The following is a 21,453-nucleotide window of genomic DNA, read 5'->3' on the forward strand; positions in this document are numbered from 1 at the left end:
CAACAGTGGAGAGGACCGTTTGGCCGCTCCGTGTTAACCGTGGCCGGCCGATAGGCGGTTCTCACCACCGTTCGTGTGGCTCCAGTGTCTAACAAGAAAGGCAGCCCAGCATTTGCAAGATGCAAGGTTATCATTGGCAGTTTTCGGAAAGCTAGCTCATGAGATACATACTGTCCAACTGGGGAAGCTAACAGCAAAGCAGAGTCTTCATTGCAAATCAGTGTATTTGGTTGTGTCTGTGCATTCATACGACCTGATGTGGCAGCAGATGTGTCCAGGACCCCCCCCTCCTCCTCCCATGTCGCCTGTCAGTCCGAACCCCGGTATGAGCCTCCCCGTGGGGCCCACTGGTTGTGAGGTCCGTTGCTCCATCCTCGGCCTCTTCCGCGCCTTTGGTTGATGCCCTTCACGGAGTGGACAGGGTTCAGCCCAGTGACCAGGCTGGCCACATGTGAAGCAGCAGTCGTCACCCGGTTGGGGGCCGCTGGGCTGGGCGTGTTGTCACGGGTTCTGACATCGTGAACGGTCCCCGGGTCTGTCCTGTTGCACAGGTTAGTAGGGTGAAGGAAGCCGCTGCAGCGCCATGGAGGAGAGAGAGAGAGGTGCGATGTTTGTCCTGAGCCTGCCTTGCCTTCTGTTCTTCTTCCTTTTTCTGCATTTGATCGTGGGCATGATCAGCATGTCTCAGCAAGTCTTCCAGTCGTCTCTTTCCGTATCCTACGCAGTGTGTTTCTATGGCTTTCCTAACTCCGTCCTGCAGGCCGGCCAGGAAATGTTTGCAGAGGTGAGTTTCCCATTGGCCTCTCGCCGTGGACGGGGGAGAGAGAACTGGTGGCGGTTGGGGTGTTGGTGGTGGTGGTGGTGTCAGACGGGGTGTCGGTGGTGGTCCCAGGATCGGTCTCATGGCGCCGCGTTGTTGGACAGGTTGTTGGACGCACCCGGAGTCGTCAGAGGGGTGTCCCAGAGACATCGCTATGAGCTGCGGATATAAGGAAGACAAAAGGAGAGAGAGAGGCTGGCTGCCATGTGAGTATGGCGGAGGGGTGGATGTCAGAGATGGATTAGGAGAGGTGTGTGAGAACGGGTCTTTGGTTGATACGTGAGCTGTCGTATCTCTGTCTTTGTCCGAGTCGTCGCTGCGCGTCATAGTCCTCTGTAGCCTTTTTCTTTCCCTACTTTCACACTCTTTCTCCCACATTCCCAAAATTCTTTCTTGCTCTGCCATATACTCTAACCATGTTGTAGGAATCTTTTTCCTTTCTAAGACCTTCGCTTTTCCCTTTTCCATGGACTGTCGGACTTTCATTAGTTTATTCTTGCTCAAAGTTCCTTCAACAGGAAACCCATGATCCTGCATCCAGTTTAAAATATATTTTACCGAGTCTTCACCATATTTCCTTATCACTCATTATCTGATAGATCGGACCCTCCATATCTATCGGGGGCGGTTTACTGCCCTTTTTTCCCTTTTATTTTCTTTTTTTCCCCTCAAAATTCACTTGATCCTACCAAATGACCACTTCTATTAGTGCGAGACCGAGGGTGAACAGCCGCTTAATTGTCAGTGCACGACCTCATCTGGTTTCAATAGTACGCGTTTTAAATGATCATTTTATCCTTTAAAGAATTCTGCTTACCCGTGCGATGAATCTCCCAGGGTTTTGCTGAGGGATCTCAGCGACACCGAACAAACGGACCACCCGCCTCTCCCTTTCTTCTTCTCAAACCTGGTGAGGTTATTGGGAGATCGGTGACTATGTTCTTGTCCCGAGATGATCAGTCAGCCGGTTGTCCGTCTGGCGGGGCGACGTGAGATCCCGCTTCTGACACCAAATTGTTGTGGATTTTCCTTTATCCTTTTAATGGGCTCTTGCCCCAGCAACCTCTGGGGAGAATAATCATCGGACAAATATTGAAGCAAACAGAGAATCTTTAATGCATCTGCAGATGGAGAGACATAAGGCCACACAGAGGTTCGTCTGTGAGGATATGCTCTGCCTCTGAGCTGGAGATAGTGGTTTTTTATACAACAGTCCGTCGCGTCATACACTATGTTTCCTGCGTCAACTAAGGTGTAATCTTACAAAGGTATGAAGGAAACATCTACGTTAATCACGTTCTGTGCCTCGTGAGTGTCTGTACGCCTGTTGCACTTGTCTTTTGCTGTACCTGGCCGTTCCTGGGATGCGGCAACGGGGAGGCAAGCATAGTAACAGTTGCTATGTGGCCCCATGGAAGGTACGCATGAGAACAATGGTTATGTGTGTCTGCAGTGAGTGAGAAGTTTCATACACACAGACAAGTGGAAAACTACAGAGTACATACGGAGTGCATATGGAGATCATTTTGTACTCCACATACATCACCAACATCCTGCTCAGCTCTCCCCTTCTCAGCCTCCTCCTGCTCAGCTGCACCACTCTCCTCTCAGAGCCTCACCGCAGCCACATCGTCATGACACGACTGGTACGAATGCCATTGCGAGGTACTTGGTGCGCCGAGAGCTTGTGAATTCCGGTCTCATCCAGTTCAACGAGCGCCCAGAAAATTATTGGGCATGGAAGTCCTCTTTCTTCAACGCCATTGAAGGACTGAACTTAACTGCCAGCAAGGAGCTCGACCTCTTGACAAAGTCGTTAGGAAAAGAGTTCTCAGAGCACGTTACAAGGATTCGCTATGTGCACGTCACCGACCCTGTAGTGGGCCTACAACATGTCTGGGAACGCCTAGAAGAGTGCTCCCCTGAAGTGATCGAGAGAGCGCTCTTCGAGAGGATAGAGAACTTTCCAAAAATCTCTCAGAAAGACCCCGTAAAGTTGAGGGAACTGGGAGACCTGCTGATGGAGTTAGACTCTGCTAAGTGTGAGGGCTACCTGCCGGGGCTCTCGTACCTGGACACCGCCAGGGGTGTCAACCCGATCGTTGAGAAGCTGCCACACAGTCTACAAGAGAGGTGGATAACTAAGGGTTCCCAGTACAAAGAGCAGCACCATGCCCCCCCCCCCATTCACCTTCTTCGCAGACTTCCTCTGCAGCGAGGCACACAGAAGAAACGACCCCAGCTTTACTCTCCCTTCAGCTCCCTCGAAAACGTCCAACAAGTCCTCCACAGGGTTCTCAAAACATGAGCGATCAGAAAAGGAATCAAGACACGCCAAAACGAATGTCTCCACCCACAAGACAGAGGTCTCAACAAACCGCTCAGCTTCTCAGTCACGCAGTTCGAGCAGCATGCCTGGCGACAAAGGGAAACAATGTCCCATCCATCAGAAGCGCCATCCTCTAAAGAAATGTCGGGGTTTTTGAAGCAAGTCTCTTGAGGAGCGCAAAGCCTTTCTGAAAGAGAATGGTGCCTGCTACAGGTGTTGCTCCTCCACAACTCACTTGGCGAAGAACTGTAAGGCAACTTTGAAGTGCAGCGAATGTGAGAGCGATGACCATATAGCGGCGCTCCACCCTGGACCTCCTCCACGGGACAAAAAAGACAAGGACCCCACCTCAGAGCATGGCGGGGAGAGTGAAGAGGAGGCGCCTCCACCAGCAGTCACCTCTAAATGCACAGCACACCCAGACAGAGCTAGTAACGTCTACATCGTCCTGGACGACCAGAGCAACAGATCTCTGGCGAGGTCTGATTTCTTCCACCTCATCCAAATCAGAGGTTCAGACTCACCGTACACCCTGCGTACATGTGCAGGAGTCACCGATACATCTGGAGGAAGAGCCACAGGGTTCTTGGCGGAGTCGTTGGATGGAAAAAACAAGTGTGCTGCTTCCAACACTCATTGAGTGCAACCATATGCCTGACGATCGGTCAGAAATCCCGACCCCAGAAGCTGCACAGCACCACAGCCACCTGAAGTCCATCGCTCGCAGAATCCCTCGTCTGGACCCTGATGCCCAGATCCTGATACTTCTGGGACACCACATCCTTCAGGTCCACAAAGTCAGGGAGCAACGCAATGGTCCTCCCAGCGCCCCCTATGCCCAACGTCTAGACCTGGGTTGGGTGGTTATAGGGGACGTGTGCCTGGGTTCAGCCCACAAGCCAGCAGCTGTGACTTCCTATCGCACCAGCGTGCTAGAAAACGGAAGGCCATCTCTCCTCACTCTGTGCCCCAACCGTCTCCAGGTCAAGGAAAGGTTCCTCCTTACAGCATCAAACATGACACCCCAGTCCCTGATGACGACAAAGTGGGGCTTTCCATCGAAGATCGTCTGTTCCTGGAGTTCATGGACAGAGAGATGGTGATGGACGACACCAACAGCTGGGTGGCGCCTCTCCCATTCCGATCCCCTCGTCGACGGCTCCCGAACAATCGAGACCAAGCTCTCAGCAGACTTACCTCTCCCCGCCGCACCCTGGAAAGAAAGCCTAAGATGAAAGCCGACTTCGTCACACCTTCATGCAAAACATCTTTGATCGCGACCAGGCTGAGTTGGCCCCACCACTACCGGAGGGAAGTGAGTGCTGGTACTTACTTATCTTCGGCGTCTACCACCCTCAAAAGCCAGACAAGATCAGGGTTGTCTTCGATTCCAGCGCTCAACATCACGGCATCTCCCTGAACGATGTGCGTGCTACTTACCGGCCCGGATCTGAACAACAGCTTGCTGGGAGTCTTGCTGCGCTCCCGAAGAGAAACAGTGGCTGTCATAGCGGACATCGAGCAGATGTTTCACAGCTTCGTCGTTCGAGAAGACAACAGATATTTCTTGTGTTTCCTGTGGTTCAACAACAACGACCCCAACCGAGAGATTGCCGAGTATCGCATGAAAGTCCACGTATTCGGCAACTCACCATCCCCAGCTGTCGCCATCTATGGACTTCACCGAGCAGCAGAACACAGCTCCAGGGAACACGGAATGGATGCCAAGCACTTAGTGGAACGCGACTTCTACGTCGACGACCGCCTCGCTCTGGCTGGGTTGCGTCCCGAGGGGCAGCCGTGAGTAGAGGGAGGAGTCGTTGGCAGCTTGACTGGAGGTGGCCACTTGCTGTGTATTTAGCATAGCAGCACACTCAGCTGCTCCCTCAACCTGTAGTGCGATGGTAATTGCTCTGGACAGCAGCAGATCGTCTTTTTCCAGCAGGAGAGTCTCACGCACCTTTGCGTTGTTGGTGTGTTCGATTAGCTGGTCGCGAACCATCTCGTCCTGAAGCGCGCCAAACTTGCATGAGCTAGCTAGCCCTCGCAAATTAGCTACGTACTGCCGCACAGACTCACCAGGCAGTTGGTGTCGCTGACGGAATATAAATCGCCGAAGGAGGGCACTCTGTGGAGCAGCGAAATGGGTGCTCATAAGTCCCACAGCTTCGTCAAAGTTTGTGACGTTCCCCAGAGTCCCGAGCACACGATGACCCTCTGCTCCCAAGCAGTGTAGCAACAGAGCCGTCTTCCTAGCCTGGCTCACGTCGTCGAGCCCTGAGGCGATGATGTAATTTTCAAAACTATGTAGCCAGCGAGTCCATGGTACCGGAGGCTCGCCAGGTAACGCCAGGAAGGGGGCAGGTGGTGGGAGAGAGATATCAGCCATCCTCGTCGCCAATATTGTATTGAGAAATCACGTCAGGACACAGCGCTGTCGCTCGACACAACCTCTACGTTGCATTCTTTATTTAGACTGACACAGCATCACAGGCAGACCCGATCAAACAACCCAGAGCCCGCAGGCATCACCAAGCGATCCCAGCACAATAGAACAGCACCAAATCAAATGCAGCACTGTCGATGTGTGCAGACATAACAAGGGGCTTACCAGCGTTTCCCATTGGAAGTAACAACCCCTTTCAGCCCGCGATTTAGCAAACACCGTTCACATGTGTCGCACCGGGCATTCATGCAGCATAAGCCTCGGTTTGTAGCTAAGAGCCGTTCACAATGTGCTGCACGAGGCCTACCTACACATGTTGCTAGTGCTAGCTAACGGTAGCTAGTACAAGAAGTGAATCTCTTGTGCTGCTTAGCTACGGGTGCTTAATAGTGACGAGCATAATCGTTCAATAAACATTAGGCTCACATGCATCGAAACTGACGATATTAAATGATTCCAAGTAGAAAATTCAACAAGCCAACTAGCTAGATAGCATTTGCCTTGGCGTGGGACTGACAAGCTAGCATAAGCTAACGTGAGCTAGTGAAAATTCGCACACATTAAAATGACATCTGGATGTAACGTTATATGTATATAGACATCTCCGATATCGTTATGCAAGCAGGTGAGCGGCTAACGTTAAACCGGAATTAAGCAAGCGAGACTGTGTGGCTAGCTAGAATTAGCAGGCCCCGTTTATAGCAGCTAGCAGCAGGTCTGTCTTCTAACGTCAGCGTAGCCAATCGCTCGGTTGGTTGTCGGTGTGATAACGTGGCAATATTCGCTAACTTTTAAAAAAAAAAAAATTCGCTAACTAACGTTAGCTAGCTTATGCTAGCTAGTCGTTTCCTAGCCAGGCTAGCTAGCTATGAACGTATAAACTGCCGTGCGATAACGTTATAATTAGCTTTAATCAGTCACTTAAAAATCACACCCGAGTGTGCCAAAATGTTACAAAAACATGTCGATATTCAATGTTTACTGGGGTTTTTCGCGCTTCGGCTCACTTCTTACCGAGAAATTGGCACTTGGCACAAGTTGGCCGTGAACTTGACTTCTCCTCAGGGCTCCAAGCAGTGAAAAGAAAAATGGCATAAAATCAAGAGATTTTGAGAACCAAAGTTTGGCTACGTCAGTAGTCACGTGACATACTGGATGGAAAAATAGTCTTTGGTTTTAAGTCAGTCAAATACATTGAACCAATGAGGCCCTGATTTCCATTGAATTAAAGTGATTTTAATACATATATAGACCCAAAATATCATAAATACCATTATATCGGGTCCAATCAAATAAAAAACACGCTTTAATTGAATGGCAGCATATGATCACTTTTTACTGTGTGGATGCAAACAGTGAAACTTATGTAACCCCTTTTTCACTGGCGGGTGAAGTAATACTTGGAGTAGTATTGGTCGAGGATCAATGACCACACCGGGTTATAGAACTCAGGTTTAATCGTGGCTCAGTAGGCAGACGTAATAACCATACGTGGTAGTGGTGTAACCATAATAACAGTCCGGGTAGTACATAGCACCTATTGTAGTTCCAGTGGATATACATGGCGTTATATCACTACAACCAGCTGCACTGATGTTCGCTCGGGAGCTACAGACGCCTGTGGATCTGGTCTTTGGCAAGCCGCCAAACCCACCAGTACGAGTGCCGCCGGGCCAGGACTATGTAGACGCACTACAGGACCGGATGGAGGCTCCTAATCAGCTGGCTCCAGAAAATATGGCTTCTGCAGGGGAAAGGCAGAAGAGAGCCTATGATGTACGTTGCCACTGCAAAGAGTACCAGCAGGGGGACAACGTATGGGTGTATAACCCACGGCGAACGAAGGGACGGTCCCCAAAGCTGAACAGCAACTGGGAGGGGCCCTGCCTCATCCTGAAGAGGATCTCAGAGGTCATCTATAGAGTGAAGCTCCACAGCCGCCCTCGGATAGTCATCCTTCACCAAGATCGCCTCGCACCTTACTTAGTACAGACCAGGCTACCGGGGTCCAGGGAGGGGGTAAGGACACTGCTGGATCAAGCCAACCTCCCTGGATGTCAGCAAGGAGCTACCATTAGAGCACCTTGTTTTGGGCCAGGGAGGGGGCGGGGACACTGGGTTTACAGAGCTGGCCAGGAATGGAAACAGCGGTGACGTCGACGTCGACGGTGGGGGCTCAGACCCAGCGGATGCAGAGCCGCCCCCGTCATCCATCAGCAGCCCGCGGCAAGGAGCAGCCCGGGATGGGAGAGCTGCTCGGCGGAAGAAACCCTCATGGTGGATGGACCCATCCACATGGGATTCGGGTTAGGCCAACGGGACGTTGGTCTTTCAAGGAAGGAGGCAGTGTGGCGAATTCAACTAGAGTGTTCCTGCTCCAAGTTCATTTGCATGTTACCCACGATGCAACTGAAATGTCGATGTTTTGGTTATGTTGTGGGCTATTGAACACGTTAAAAACGGGCATATCTGTTACAGATAGCGGGGATGCGGTGCAAGGTGATGGGGACGTTACGAGAGAAGTTGATTAGACAACATGCTATTTCCCACCATGAGGGTAAAGAGTAGGCAAATAGATAAGGTCGCTTCTGTGGCCAAGAAAAGGATCAAGCTGAGACCAAAACGAATTTGTGACTGTTATGACTAGCTTGGCTTGCGGTCATTAAAAGCTTGCTTGTTAACTCTGAAAGGTTTGCTGAGAAGTCCATTATTTGACCACGTCAAAATATCATCATGTTGATTTTATGTCAACCCATTTGGCCCCGTTACACTGGGAGGAGCCATTACATATGAAGCCCCTGCCCCCCCCCCAAAAAAAACAAACAAAAACAAAACAAAAATAAAAAATGATGTCAGTCATTTATTTGCGACTGTTGTGCGGACTGTGTGTGTTGAGCAGCGACCCCCGGTACACCCTTGTTACAGTCGTTTTTGCTGACCCGGAAGTTGTACTGTCAAGCAAGCGCCACAAACAACGCGCGCGGACAGCCTGGACACGGCAGCACTGGCACATCCTACAAGATTAATAAAGTGTGAGTATTAATCATATACGTTTTGATGCAAGCTGTGCCTTGCCCCTTTAAGGAGAGGGCTTAATGGGTATTGTGTGTGTGTGTGGGGGGGTGATGTAGACGCAGCCGTGTGTGTGTGTGTGTGTGTGTCTGTGTATTTTCTGTTTGTAGCCGCAGCCGCGGAGACTCTAGTTTGCCGACAGATAGGAAGGTAGCCACCGTTACCAGTGATGATTTGTATGCATCACGGGGAGGGGGGGAGGGAGGCTGCCGTGTGTTAAATGGGACTGCAGTGCAGGGCAGTGGCCGGCCCGTTCTCCACTGCAGAGTTGGTCCGGACTCTTTATGAAGTTGTTACCAGCTACGAGCCAGGCTAAGCTAAATAGACTAGCGAGACACCCACCAGAGGCTTCCAACTACGGTTCGGAGCCGCGACGCTGGAGAGGTAACAGTACTAGACGTGCTGCTGCACTAGACGTTTTGTTGTTTTGTTGTGTTAAGTTACAAGTAAAGCTGAGCGTCGCTGTGTAAGTTAGCTTTTACCTAATCAACGTTAGCCAACTTGCTAAGTAGGCTGTTGCTCTGCGTGCGCGTTTTCATTTTTGGGGTAGCATGCGGCGATAGCTTTTGTTAAAAAGCATGCTAATTTGCCCTGGGAATCAGTGGAGGCTGATGGAAGTGCCCCATTTGTATCTTAACTGTCATCTTCTTCTCTCTATAGACACTGTGGGACCTGAGCAGGACCCAAACAGACCTCACCTACGATGCAGTCCCAGGTAGACCAGTATAGTATGGTCTATAATAGCAGATCATGATCCAGCTCAAGGTTATTGTAGTTCACTAAAACTGAACTAAAACCAGGTGTGAAAAGAGAAGAAAAAAAACAAAAAAAAAACGTTTCAGTTCACTGAAATAAAAATAAAACTTGACTTTAGAGGAGCAAGAAGAGGAAGCGAGTGAAGGCAGAGCCGAAGATCAAATGGTGGAAGTTGAAGAAGGAAAACTGTTGTGTGGAGTTCAGGCAGGGGTTAAGACAGGCACTGGGTGGATAGTGGAGAGTTGCCGGACGGCTGGGCAACCACTGCAGAAATAGTGAGGGAGACAGCTAGGAAGGTACTTGGTGTGTCGGCAGGACAGAGGAAGGAAGACAAGGAGACTTGGTGGTGGAGTGAGGAAGTACAGCAAAGTATACAGAAGAAGAGGTTGGCAAAGAAGAAATGGGATAGTCAGAGAGATGAAGAAAGTAGACAGGAGTACAAGGAGACACAACTTAAAGCTAAGAGAGGTGGCAAAGGCAAAAGGCGTATGGTGAGTTGTATGACAGGTTAGACACCAAGGAAGGAGAAAAGGACTTGTACCGATTGGCTAGACAGACGGACCGAGCTGCAAAGGATGTGCAGCAGCTTAGGGTGATGAAGGATAGAGATGGAAATGTGCTGACGAGCGAAGAGAGTGTGCTGAGAAGGTGGAAGGAGTACATTGGGGGGCTGATGAATGAAGAAAATGAGAGAGAGAGAGCAGGTTGGATGATGTGGGGATAGTGAATCAGGAAGTGCAGTGGATTAGCAAGGAGGACGTGAGGGCAGCTATGAAGAGGATGAAGAGTGGCAAGGCAGTTGGTCCTGATGACATACCTGTGGAGGCATGGAGATGTTTAGGAGAGATGGCAGTGGGGTTTTTAACTAGATTGTTTAACTCAATCTTGGAAAGGGAGAGGATGCCTGAGGAGTGGAGAAGAAGCATACCGGTACCGATTTTCAAGAACCAGGGCGATGTGCAGAACTGTAGCAACTACAGAGGTATAAAGTTGATCAGCCACAGCATGAAGATTTGGGAAAGAGTAATCGAAGCTAGGTTAAGAGGAGGAGAGGTGACGATTAGCGAGCGGCAGTATGGTTTCATGCCACGAAAGAGCACCACAGATGCGATGTTTGCTTTGAGAGTGTTGATGGAGAAGTATAGAGAAGGCCAGAAGGAGCTACATTGTGTCTTTGTAGATTTAGAGAACGCATAAGCCAGGGTGCCGAGAGAGGAGATGTGGTATTGTATGAGGAAGCCGGGAGTTGCCGAGAAGTATGTAGGAGTGGTGCAGGATATGCACGTGGAAGTGTGAGAGTGGCGAGGTGACAGATGGGTTCAAGGTGGAGGTGGGATTACATCAAGGATCGGCTCTGAGCCCCTTCTTGTTTGCAATGGTGATGGACAGGTTGACGGATGAGATCAGGCAGGAGTCTCCATGGACGATGATGTTCGCGGATGACATTGTGATCTGTAGCGAGAGTAGGGTGCAGGTGGAGGAGAGCCTGGAGATGTGGAGGTATGCACTGGAGAGAAGAGGAATGAAAGTCAGTAGGAGCAAGACGGAATACCTGTGTGTGAAAGAGAGGGAAGACAGTGGAATGGTCAGGAGTGGAGGTGACGAAGGCATATGACTTTAAATACTTGGGGTCAACAGTCCAAAGTAACGGGGAGTGCAGGAGAGACGTGACGAAGAGAGTGCAGGTAGGGCGGAGAAGAGTGTCAGGAGTGATTTGCGACAGAAGGGTGCCAGCAAGAGTTAAAGGGAAGGTTTACAAGATGGTTGTGAGACCAGCTATGTTGTATGGTTTGGAGACAGTGGCACTGACGAAAAGACAGCAGGAGGCGGAGCTGGAGGTGGCAGAGTTGAAGACGCTAAGGTTTTCACTGGGAGTGACGAAGAAGCACAGGATTAGGCACGATTATATTAGAGGGACCGCTCAAGTTGGACGGTTTGGAGACAAAGCAAGAGAGGCAAGATTGAGATGGCTTGGGCATGTGTGGAGAAGGATGCTGAATATGGAGCTGTCAGGGAAGAGGAGAAGAGGAAGGCCAAAGAGGAGGTTTATGGATGTGGTGAGGGAGGACATGCAGGTGGCTGGTGTGATAGAGGAAGATGCAGAAGACAGGAAGAAATGGAAACGAATGATCCGCTGTGCCGACCCCCAACGGGAGCAGCCGAAAGTAGTAGTAGTAGACTTTAGAGGAAAAAACAAATAAACAAACAAACAAACAAACAAACAAAGTGAAACGATATTGTGCACTTTCAAAAGTAACTAAGATAAAATCCAAATGTTCCTCTTCGGCAGTCTGTCAAAACGATGATGACTGTGATGCAGTTTAAGCGGAGCAAGTTCACCTGTGTGTCATCAGGCCCGCATTAGAGTGACAATATCGAAATAATAGTGAAGAAGAAGACAAAAACAAAGTAAAAAAAAAGTATGGGAGAGCATGGTGAGGGCTGGTCTTGGTTTGTGCCTGCCTAGATGTGTCTATCTGAGCAGTTGGCATTGGTCTGACTTACTGTACCCTTACTGTCTTTCAGCCAATGGAGTATCTTTTCCGGGATGACTGCACTGATGCCGATCCCGAGGATGGAGTGGTTGGTGGTGGTGTCCGAGATCCCTTGCCCCCTGTCAGAAGTGAACCTCGCTGCCCTTCAGGGATTAATAAATCTCATGACATCGACCTGGTGTGATCAGGAGCTCTATATTCAGACAGTTGATCTTGTGCGAAGACTGTGTTCTTGAAGATGACAGTCCCAGGTCCCACATTTTGCAATTTTGCCCCCTCCTTTGGTAGCAAGAAATATTTTTGCTCTTTCTGTCTCTGGCCACTGAGGATGGTAAGATTCATCGATTCACACTGGTGAAGCTAGCCAGCCAGCCAGCCTTTCAGCCAGCCAGTCTGTCAGCCAGCCAGTCTGTCAGCCAGCCAGCCAGTCTGTCAGCCAGCCAGCCGCATGCATGTTCAAGATTTTGACTGCACCGTTAAAACAAGTGTGCACCGGGTACAATTTGGGATGAAACTAGTGAAAATGCCTGTTTGTGAAAGGTCTAAGTGTGTGTGTGTGTGTGTGTGTGTGTGTGTGTGTGTGTGTGTGTGTGTGTGTGTGTGTGTGTGTGTGTGTGTGTGTGTGTGTGTGTGTACACTTATTTGCTAGTGCAGGGGTCCAAAGCAGTCCACAGCTCAGGAGCAGAAAGTGATGGTAATAATGTTCGTTGTTTCAGAGCATTAAAACAAAGTGGATTCGGGCGTTCGTGTTGTCGTGACGCAGATTCAAGCCTGTGGTGCGTCTGCTTTAGTTTGGGGGTAAAAATGACGACTTGACTTGTGAAAGTCTTTCTGTCACACTGATGACGCGCTGCTTGCTGTTCAGTGAAGTGTTCTAGTACAACAATGTGCACACTTGAGTGTTGAACTCCTGTTCACGGTCAGTAGGTGAACTTGACATACACTTAAAAGGGTCCTTTTAAAGGTGCAGCGTTGCGGTCGGCATCACTGATACGTGCCAGCATGAAATGCATATTTGAAATGGGCAGAAGGAGGGAATTAAGTACCCCAATTTAATTCCCCAAAACGTGTTGAAACTGAATTTGTGATGACGGACAAACCCACCGCCCTCTGCTGGCTCCGTCCCTTTGGAAATGTGGGGGACATTCAAGTTTGGCTATGCAAAGTTGACTTTGTTTCCCCTTGTTGTTTTGACTTGACTAAGTAGTAAATTGTGTCGCTAATAACTCGAAATGTATAGCAAACAAATGTCAACAGCTTGGAAACATGTTGTTATTCTTTTCTGCCTTAACATGACACTGGCAAACAGCACATAAAGGAAGCGTGTTAGGTGGTAAACCCTTTAAGACACGTTTATACATCCTATCAACAAAGCCTGCGCCACATTTGATGGCTGTCGCCATAGCTTCCTTACATTCACAGTATTTCACCCAATGTGCAGTGGGAAATGTGACGGCGTGGCGCTAACAAGTGGAAAACAAATCTGCCATCCGTTCCACACGTGTGGTCGAAGCGGACGGTGATGTTAGCGAAAGTAGTAATGAATAAATAAATAGATAAACAAATAAATGTTATGCGTGCGGTACGGACGAAGACTCGGCACTCGGACAGACTTCACTGGTCTTTAATGTAACATTGTCTTATCTTGCAGACGTCCACGTGTACACGGCTACAACTCTCTAGCAACGGAACAACGCTCTTCCTCGAGGCAAGTATACATATAGTATATGTATAGAAGGTTGTGTAGAGAAGGTTGGATGATGTAGGGATAGTGAATCAGCAAGTTCAGTGGATTAGCAAGGAGGAAGTGAGGGCAGCTATGAAGAGGATGAAGAGTGGCAAGGCAGTTGGTCCTGATGACATACCTGTGGAGGCATGGAGATGTTTAGGAGAGATGGCAGTGGGGTTTTTAACTAGATTGTTTAAGTCAATCTTGAAAAGTGAGAGGATGCCTGAGGGGTGGAGAAGAAGCATACCAGTGCCGATTTTCAAGAACCAGGGCGATGTGCAGAACTGTAGCAACTACAGAGGTATAAAGTTGATCAGCCACAGCATGAAGATTTGGGAAAGAGTAATCGAAGCTAGGTTGAGAGGAGGAGAGGTGATGATTAGAGAGCAGCAGTATGGTTTCATGCCACGAAAGAGCACCACAGACGCGATGTGTGCTTTGACAATGTTGATGGAGAAGTATAGAGACTGCCAGAAGGAGTTGCATTGTGTCTTTGTAGATTTAGAGAAAGCATACGACAGGGTGCCAAGAGAGGAGGTGTGGTATTGTATGAGGAAGTCGGGAGTTGCAGAGAAGTATGTAGGAGTGGGACAGGATATGTATGAGGAAAGTGTGACAATGGTGAAGTGTGCAAGGTTGGAATGACAGATGGGTTCAAGGTGGAGGTGGGATTACATCAAGGATCGGCTCTGAGTCCTTTCTTGTTTGCAATGGTGATGGACAGGTTGACGGACGAGATCAGGCAGGAGTCTCCATGGACGATGATGTTCGCGGATGACATTGTGATCTGTAGCGAGAGTAGGGTGCAGGTTGAGGAGAGCCGGGAGAGGTGGAGGTATGCACTGGAGAGAAGAGGAATGAAAGTCAGTAGGAGGAAGACGGAATACCTATGCGTGAATGAGAGGGAGGACAGTGGAATGGACAGGATGCAAGGAGTGGAGGTGACAAAGGCATATGAGTTTAAATACTTGGGGTCAACTGTCCAAAGTAACGGGGAGTACAGGAGAGAGGTGAAGAAGAGAGTGCAGGCAGGCAGGGTGGAGTGGGTGGAGAAGAGCGTCAGGAGTGATTTGCGACATAAGGGTACCAGCAAGCATTAAAGGGAAGGTTAACAGGATGGTTGCGAGACCAGATACGTTATATGGTTTGGAGACAGTGGCACTGACGAAAAGACAGCAGGAGGCAGAGCTGGAGGTGGCAGAGTTGAAGATGCCAAGATTTTCACTGGGCGTGACGAAGAAGGACAGGATTAGGAACGATTATATTAGAGGGACAGCTCAAGTTGGACGGTTTGGAGACAAAGCAAGAGAGGCAAGATTGAGATGGCTTGGACATGTGTGGAGGAGAGATGCTGGGTATATTGGGAGAAGGATGCTGAATAGGAAGCTGCCAGGGAAGAGGAAAAGAGGAAGGCCAAAGAGGAGGTTTATGGACGTGGTGAGGGAGGACATGCAGGTGGCTGGTGTGACAGAGGAAGACACAGAAGACAAGAAGAAATGGAAACGGATGATCCGCTGTGGCGACCCCTAACGGGAGGAGCCGAAAGTAGTAGTATATATATATATATGTGTGTGTGTGTGTATACATATACTATATACATATACACACACACACACACACACACACATATATATATATATGTATATAGCGGCCCCTTACCGATGGGCTCCAACACTGGTAAATGCCTTAATTGTCAAAGGTGGGATACTACACCCCCTTCCCTTTTAAGGTAAGAATACAATCAACAACAGTGTCAACAATCATATAAGTTTCACCAGCTTCATAAAGGATTAGAGTAAAACAGATAAGTAATCTTAAAGCACGTTTTTTTTAAACATGTTAAAGTTCATCAAGTTCAGAGTTCAATCTTCTACACTAAACAGTAGTCTCCTTTGTTTGCCTCTTTTCCCTGATCGTGATTTCCGGCAGCAAATATGCCAGTGTTGTTTGTTTTGAAGCTGGTGAAGGTAGTGTACATTATTTGCAAGATATTTACAAGTTATGTGTAGCTATTTCCATGTCACTTTAATGGACTATGTGAACACTGTAGCCTGTTTTATGTCTGTGGCTGTATAATATGAGTTATATAGCATACAGTAACTGGTCTCATCTTCTGTGTCATTTCACTTTTACAAATGTATTCTTTCATGGGGATGACGACAACATTAAAGAGCATTCAACTTCACTACAGCCTCCGACTTTCTCTTGAAGCCTGTTCGCTATCTGTCAATTTGTATGCATCAAGGATAGGCAACATGGTCCAGAAAGGTCCGGTGTGGTTGCAGGTCTTTGTTCCAACCAATGAGTTATGTAACCAGCAGCATAGAACACCATAGGACTGCCCCCGTTACAGTTACACACCTGAGTCTACAAATCAAGGTCCTTAGCAAAGATTATTGGTTGACTAATAGAATGAGGTGTGTAACTGCTTGGTTGGAACAAAGACCTGTCAGGGTCTGTCGTGTGTCAGTTTCCCGTTATATTTTGATAGTCTTGTCTCTGTGTTCACGTCCTGTTCCCCGTGTGATTACCTGTCCCGGCCCTTATGTGTTTCACCTGTGCCTCGCTATCCCTTCCCTCCTGTGTGTATTTAACCAGTGCTCCCCTGTGTGTCAGTGCCAGATTGTCTTGTCTCCTAGAGCAGCATTCCAGCATTTCATGTTAGAGAGTATCCCCGTGTCTGACTGTTTCGTTCCTGGTTTCCGAGTCTCAGTCTCCTGTTTTGGTACCGTCGCCTGTTTGTTAGTCCGCCTGGTTCTTGAAGCCTTGTGCCTGCCGATTTTGTACCGCTGCCTGTCTGATTGCCTTTCTGGATTTTGACCCTTGGACCGAATTATAGACCCTGAGAACTGGTTACTGTCTGCCTGCCTGCATTTGTGTCGGCCAGTCTCTGTGTTCTTGATAGAACAATCTGGCCAAGATGGACACAGCAGAGCAGGACTCCGTGCTCGCTACCCTCGAAGTGCAGGAGCGTCGGCTCCGACAACAGGAGGAGAAGATTGAACAGGTGCGTCTGGCTGTGGCAGAAGCTTCCCAGCGCAGTGAAGCGGTGTGCGGCACAGTTACCGCTCAAGTCAACTACGTCATCGGACAGCTTCAAGCCATGGGCTCAGCCACTCACCCCTCTCAGTCAGCTGAAACCCCTGCGCCGGCCTCATCGTCAGCTCCGGCACCAGAACCGCCTCTGGCTCCTGCTCCTCCCTCAGAAGTCAGACCCGTCAGGCTCTCCAGTCCGGAAAGATTCTCTGGGGAATCCGATGACTGCCGCCCCTTCCTCTCTCAGTGCGAGCTCCACACACACACAATATGTACACTATATGTATAAAAGTTTTGGGATAACTGACCATTACACCTACGGGAGCTGTAATGACATCTTAGTCTAAATCCATAGAAAGCCATATTCCACGAAGCTCCCGGCGCACAGTTTTTGTGCCGATGTTAATGCCAGGGGAAGTTTGGATCCCTGCAGAGTCAACAGAGCGTTGGCGACTTGAGTTGCTGTTGTCCTTAAAGGCTTGCACTTTTCAATAATAGCACTTACAGTTGGTTGACGGTGGAATATCCAGCAGGGATGAAATGTGACGAGCGGACTCATTGCAAAGATGGCATCCAGTACCACGCTTGAATTGAAAATGTGTACAAGATGATATTGAAAATGAGGAAAGCATTAGGAAGGAAAGGTGATGACATATGAAGCATAAAGAATAAACGGGATGACATTGAGCCCAAAGATATCTTTTGAGCACCTAAGCTAGAGAGGACGATGTTGTGAACAGAGCTACTAGTACAGCAAGTACGCCCCTGGAACAGCAAGTACGCCGCTGGTACAGCAAGTACTGTAAAAGCGATGGATGTGTGTGAAGGAGAGATGCTGGGTATATTGGGAGAACGATGCTGAATAGGAAGCTGCCAGGAAAGAGGAAAAGAGGAAGGCCACAGAGGAGGTTTATGGACGTGGTGAGGGAGGACATGCAGGTGGCTGATGTGACAGAGGAAGACGCAGAAGACAAGAAGAAATGGAAACGGATGATCCGCTGTGGCGACCCCTAACGGGAGGAGCCGAAAGTAGTATATATATATATATATATATATATATATATATATATATATATATATATATATATATATATATATATATATATGTGTGTGTGTGTGTGTGTGTGTGTGTGTAATATATCTATACACACACACACACACACACGTATATATATAGCGGCCCCTTACCGATGGGCTCCAACACTGGTAAATGCTTTAATTGTCAAAGGTGGGATACTACACCCCCTTCCCTTTTAAGGTAAGAATATTGTGGCGAACGTAGAAGCAACGACAAAGGTAACTTTGCAGCCCCTTTATTGAACTCACACAGAAACAAGAACTTACAGAAATGTGTTACAATACATGGGGGTCATCTACTCGAACAACAAAGTTGTTCAGGGTTTCAGTTCCAAGGTTACACAACACAACAGAATGACAACTACAATTACACCACAACACATAGTAATCACATAAACACATAAAACCACATAAAATACTTACAAAACATTTAATAACAACTGACAATCTGCACGCAGTGCCTGATGGGTAAACCAGGACAATTGGCACAATTCTGACGTGGTAGCAACTTCGCTACATTACCCCCTCCAGCGTGTCGCCTGTCCTCAGCCGACAACAAAGTCCCTATAGCGAAGGGGAAGCCGTCTCCGCCGCCGCGGGGTCACGGGTCCCTGTTCCCCACTGTCTGTCCGGTTGGTAGGGCCTGTGGGTGTAGGAGGGACCGTCCCGGATGGGCTAAACTGATCTACAGGTTCTTCAGCCAAGGGGCGGTAAGGTGCCAAACAGTCCCGGTGCAGAACTACCACCCGCCCCCGGACACACAGTTTCACCCGGTACACAACATCTGAAAGCTGCTCCAACACCTCACAGGGCCCCACCCACTGGCTGGCGAGCTTGGGGGAGACTCCTCTCTTCCGGATTGGGTTGAAGACCCACACCTTTGCTCCTGGGGTGAAGGAGCGGCCCTGACAACGAGTGTCATATGCCCGCTTTTTTTTTTGCACCTGCCTGTTCCTGATGCTGCCGAGCAAACACTTGTGCCTCGGCCAGACGTTGTTGGAGGTCCCGCAGGTACTCGAAACCGGGTATCTTGGGAAGGTCAGTACCCGGGGGCGTGCCAAAGGCTAAGTCCACAGGGGTCCGCAGTTCTCTCCCGAACATGAGCGCGGCCGGTGTACACCCGGTACTTTCTTGTACCGCCGACCGGTACGCCCACAGGACCAGGGGTAGATGACAGTCCCAGTCTCGCTGGTGCCGTGAGGTGACAATAGCGAGTTGTGTTGTGAGCGTTCGATTGAACCTCTCCACCAGTCCGTCGCTCTGGGGGTGGAGGGGCGTGGTCCTGGTCTTCTTCACCCCCATGCGTTGACACACCTCAGCGAATACCTGTGCTTCGAAGTTCCGCCCCTGATCGCTGTGTATTTCTTCGGGCGCACCGAACCGACAGAACATCTCACACACCAGCCGCTCGGCTGTAGTGGCAGCGCTCTGGTCTGGGACCGCATACGCCTCAGACCATTTGGTAAAGTAGTCCATGGCCACAAGGACGTACCGGTTTCCGTTGTCTGTGGTGGGAAATGGGCCAAGAAAGTCCACACCGACCCGTTCCATGGGGGGCCCCCACCTGATCTTGTTGTAGAGGGGCATGGGAGCGTCTGGTTGGTCCTTTCTTGGCAGTGCAGGCATCACAACAGTGCACAAAAAGTTCAGTGTAATGCCTGCATCCGGCCCAGTGGAACCGTTGGCGCAGTTTGTTCAGCGTCTTTGCCACCCCATAGTGACCTGCCCCCACCGAGCCGTGGGCTGCCCGTAGCACTCGTTGGCGCCAGTCCTTGGGCACCAGTAACTGCCACACACTTCTTCCCCGGCCCGGCGCTTGCCAGACTCAGTACAACGGTCCATCACGCCGGGCCAAGGTGGCCCACTGGGAAAAGTAGGCCTTGGTCTCCACCGACATGGCAGAGACAGCTTGCCAGTGGGGGTGTGCCTTGGCGTCGACCCACTGTCCCACCCTGGCCAGGGTGGGATCACTATCCTGCGCTGTTTGCCACTCCTGCTTGTCCATTGCCATCAGCCACGCCTCCTCTGGCTCAACCTGCCGCGTGGTGGATACTTGGAGGATTGCTCTGTCTCGCTCCTCTTGGCGCTCACAATGTCTACAATCCTTGCGGGGACGACGGGAGAGGGCATCTGCATTGCTGTGCAGGCGCCCGGCTCGGTGCTGGGTCTCAAAGTCGTAGCTCTGCAGCTCCTCAATCCACGTAGCCACCTGGCCTTCGGGCTCCTTAAAGCTGAGCAGCCAGATCAGGGCCGCATGATCCGTCCGCAGGAGAAAGGTCTGGCCATAGAGATAGGGGCGAAAATGATTGAACGCCGCGACCACCGCCAGGAGCTCGCGTCGTGTAATGCAGTAATTGTGTTCAGGGCAGCTCAAGACACGACTGTAGTAAGCCACCACTCTCTCTCCCCCAGCAACTTCCTGAGACAGGACGGCCCCCAGCCCCACATTGCTGGCGTCTGTGTCCACGATGAAGCGGCACTTAGGATCAGGAAGGGCCAGGATGGGTGCAGTGATCAAGGCGGTGCGGAGCCGGGCAAAGGCGGCTGCACAGTTGTCGTCCCAGTGGAACTCCCGTCCCTTCTCGGTGAGACGGTGTAGGGGACTGGCAACGGAGGAAAAGTTGCGGACAAAACGTCGGTAGTAGGAGACGAGCCCCGTGAAGCTGCGCACCTCGCTGACGTTTCGCGGAACTGGCCATTTCTCGACCGCCTCCACCTTAGTAGGATCAGGGGCCACGCCCTCTGCCCCCACCACATGGCCCAAAAACTTGGTCTCACGTCGAAGGAGGTGGCATTTCTTGGGGTGCAGGCGCAGGCCCGCCCCCCCAATGGCTGGGAAGACCTGACGGAGGTTCTCTAGGGCAAGCTCGAAGTCAGCGGCATGAACCAGAAGGCCATCAAGGTAAACCACGCACCGGTTGCGGGGAATGTGAGCCAGCACCCTCTCCGTTAGTCTCTCGAACGTGGCGGGGTCATTGCAGAGACCAAAGGGCATCACACGAAACTGCCAGAGTCCCTGACCGATGGTGAAGGCCGTCTTGGGTCTGGCTTCTGGTGCCAGCTCCACCTGCCAGTAACCGCTCCGTAGGTCAAGTGAGCTGAACCACTGTGAACCTGCGATGTGGTCCAGAGCGTCGTCATTGCGGGGCAAGGGGTAGGAGTCCTTGCGAGTTGCATTGTTCAGCCGATGAAAGTCCACACAGAACCTCCAGGTGTCATCTTTCTTTTTGACCAGGATGGCAGGGGCGGCCCAAGGGCTATTGGATGGCTCTATCACCCCGGCCGCAGCCATCTCTAGAATCATCCGCTCTGCAGCTTCACGCTTGGCAAGCGCTAACCGGTAGGGTCGCAGTCTAATGGGTGGGGTTGTACCAGTGTCGATTGTGTGCTGCACCAGGTTGGTCTGGGTGCACTCCTCTTCGCGTGCAGCGAAAATCTCAGCGAACTGTTGGAGCAGGTCTTTCAGCTGTTGACTCTGCTGAGGGTCCAGCCCTTCACTGCTCCGCTGATACAGCTTCTGGATGGCGGCAACAGTGTCCGGCGAGGGTGTCTGAGGAACGGTAGCCTCGATGAGGGTCGTCGTCATTGTTGGTGGGCTAGGCAGTGTCGTCATCCCCTCGGTTGGCAGTGGAGATGGGGGCGGCGGCGGCATGGTGACAGGTGGAGTTGGCTGGATGTGGATACGTCCCACCT

This window comes from Lampris incognitus, unplaced genomic scaffold, assembly GCF_029633865.1.
Source record: "Lampris incognitus isolate fLamInc1 unplaced genomic scaffold, fLamInc1.hap2 scaffold_253, whole genome shotgun sequence".
NCBI classification, from domain to species: Eukaryota; Metazoa; Chordata; class Actinopteri; order Lampriformes; family Lampridae; genus Lampris; species Lampris incognitus.